Source organism: Petromyzon marinus, chromosome 77 (assembly GCF_048934315.1).
Source record: "Petromyzon marinus isolate PM22_M1 ecotype Great Lakes invasive population chromosome 77, UKy_Petmar_22M1.pri1.0, whole genome shotgun sequence".
Lineage (NCBI taxonomy): Eukaryota > Metazoa > Chordata > Hyperoartia > Petromyzontiformes > Petromyzontidae > Petromyzon > Petromyzon marinus.
This window is the reverse complement of record NC_133743.1, coordinates 5,277,538-5,280,260: the sequence shown is the minus strand read 5'-3', so window position 1 is coordinate 5,280,260 and position 2,723 is coordinate 5,277,538. Positions and strand designations below refer to the sequence as shown.

Here is a 2,723-nt window from a genome sequence, read left to right as displayed (position 1 = left end):
GTGAGTGAGTGGTGGGTGAGTGAGTGGTGAGTGGGTGTGTGAGTGGTGAGTAGGTGGGTGAGTGTGTGAGTGGGTGAGTGAGTGACTGAGTGAGTGGTGAGTGGGTGGGTGAGTGTGTGTGTGAGTGGGTGAGTGAGTGAGTGACTGAGTGAGTGAGTGGGTGAGTGAGTGAGTGAGTGGTGAGTGGGTGGGTGAGTGTGTGAGTGGGTGAGTGAGTGACTGAGTGAGTGAGTGGTGAGTGGGTGGGTGAGTGGTGAATGAGTGGTGAGTGTGTGAGTGCTGAGTGGGTGGGTGAGTGTCTGTGTGAGTGAGTGAGTGGGTGTGTGAGTGAGTGGGTGAGTGGTGAGTGAGTGTGTGAGTGGGTGAGTGAGTGGTGAGTGTGTGTGTGAGTGGTGGGTGAGTGAGTGAGTGTGTGAGTGAGTGTGTGAGTGAGTGCTTGGGTGAGTGGGTGAGTGTGTGAGTGAGTGAGTCTGTGTGTGAGTGGTGGGTGAGTGAGTGAGTGTGTGAGTGAGTGTGTGAGTGAGTGAGTGAGTGTGTGAGTGGTGGGTGCGTGAGTGTGTGAGTGAGTGTGTGAGTGAGTGAGTGTGTGAGTGAGTGGGTGGGTGAGTGAGTGTGTGAGTGGTGAGTGGGTGGGTGGGTGAGTGACTGAGTGAGTGAGTGGTGAGTGGGTGAATGAGTGACTGAGTGAGTGTGTGAGTGAGTGAGTGGCGAGTGGTGAGTGAGTGTGTGAGGGGTGAGTGGGTGAGTGGTGAGTGGGTGAGTGGGTGAGTGGTGAGTGGGTGAGTGGGTGAGTGGTGAGTGGGTGAGTGAGTGAGTGGTGAGTGAGTGTGAGTGGTGAGTGAGTGTGAGTGGGTGAGTGTGTGAGTGGGTGAGTGAGTGGGTTAGTGGGTGAGTGAGTGAGTGACTGACTGAGTGAGTGCGTTGGTGAGTGGGTGAATGAGTGGGTGGGTGAGTGATTGAGTGAGTGGGTGGGTGGATGAGTGGGTGAGTGAGTGGGTGGGTGTGTGAGTGTGTGAGTTTGTGGGTGAGTGGTGAGTGTGTGAGTGGGTGAGTGAGTGGGTGGGTGAGTGTGTGAGTGAGTGAGTGATTGTGTGAGTGAGTCAGTGAGTGGGTGAGTGAGTGTGTGAGTGGTGAGTGGGTGGGTGAGTGACTGAGTGAGTGAGTGGGTGAGTGAGTGAGTGAGTGGGTGAGTGAGTGACTGAGTGAGTGGGTGAGTGAGTGAGTGGCGAGTGGTGAGTGAGTGTGTGAGTGGGTGAGTGGGTGAGTGGTGAGTGGGTGAGTGGGTGAGTGAGTGGGTGAGTGGTGAGTGGGTGAGTGGGTGAGTGAGTGTGTGAGTGAGTGAGTGGTGAGTGAGTGGTGTGAGTGGGTGAGTGGTGAGTGGGTGAGTGAGTGGGTGAGTGGTGAGTGGGTGAATGAGTTACTGAGTGAGTGGGTGAGTGAGTGAGTGGTGAGTGGTGAGTGGGTGGGTGAGTGGTGAATGAGTGAGTGAGTGGTGAGTGTGTGAGTGGTGAGTGGGTGGGTGAGTGTCTGTGTGAGTGAGTGAGTGGGTGTGTGAGTGAGTGGGTGAGTGGTGAGTGAGTGTGTGAGTGGGTGAGTGAGTGGTGAGTGTGTGTGTGAGTGGTGGGTGAGTGAGTGAGTGTGTGAGTGAGTGTGTGAGTGGGTGCTTGGGTGAGTGGGTGAGTGTGTGAGTGAGTGAGTCTGTGTGTGAGTGGTGGGTGAGTGAGTGAGTGTGTGAGTGAGTGGGTGAGTGTGTGAGTGAGTGAGTGTGTGAGTGGTGGGTGTGTGAGTGAGTGTGTGAGTGAGTGTGTGAGTGAGTGGGTGGGTGAGTGAGTGAGTGAGTGGTGAGTGGGTGGGTGAGTGAGTGGTGAGTGGGTGAGTGAGTGACTGAGTGAGTGGGTGAGTGAGTGAGTGGCGAGTGGTGGGTGAGTGGGTGAGTGGTGAGTGGGTGAGTGGGTGAGTGGGTGAGTGGGTGAGTGAGTGGGTGAGTGGTGAGTGGTGAGTGGGTGAGTGAGTGTGTGAGTGGGTGAGTGTGTGAGTGGGTGAGTGAGTGGGTTAGTGGGTGAGTGAGTGGGTGGGTGAGTGATTGAGTGAGTGGGTGGGTGGATGAGTGGGTGAGTGAGTGGGTGGGTGTGTGAGTGACTGAGTGAGTGACTGAGTGACTGAGTGAGTGACTGAGGGAGTGAGTGACTGAGTGAGTGACTGAGTGACTGAGTGAGTGACTGAGGGAGTGACTGAGTGAGTGACTGAGTGAGTGACTGAGTGAGTGACTGAGTGAGTGACTGATTGACTGAGTGAGTGACTGAGTGAGTGAGTGTGTGAGTGACTGAGTGACTGAGTGAGTGACTGAGTTACTGAGTGAGTGACTGAGTGAGTGACTGAGTGAGTGAGTGAGTGTGTGAGTGACTGAGTGTGTGAGTGACTGAGTGTGTGAGTGAGTGACTGAGTGAGTGTGTGTGTGTGTGAGTGAGTGGGTGAATGAGTGAGTGACTGAGTGAGTGTGTGACTGAGTGAGTGTCTGAGTGAGTGGGTGAGTGACTGAGTGACTGACTGAGTGAGTGACTGAGTGACTGAGTGAGTGAGTGTGTGAGTGACTGAGTGTGTGAGTGACTGAGTGTGTGAGTGAGTGACTGAGTGAGTGTGTGTGTGAGTGAGTGGGTGAGTGACTGAGTGAGTGACTGAGTGTCTGACTGAGTGAGTGACTGAGTGAGTGACTGAGTGAGTGA

General features: G+C 54.8%; 1 protein-coding gene across 3 annotated transcripts in view; it reads left to right on the top strand.

Annotated features, from left to right (window-relative positions):
• Window positions 1-2,229: 2,229 nt before the first annotated feature.
• Window positions 2,230-2,723, top strand: part of LOC142907325 (vacuolar protein sorting-associated protein 53 homolog) — a 36,012-nt gene continuing 35,518 nt past the window's right edge. The window contains exon 1 of one of the 3 annotated variants that reach the window (XM_076056728.1): window positions 2,230-2,723. This exon is cut by the window's right edge and continues 1,173 nt beyond it. The gene's annotated coding sequence lies outside the window, so the exon portion shown is untranslated. The other 2 variants (XM_076056727.1, XM_076056726.1) reach the window with 2 other exon arrangements.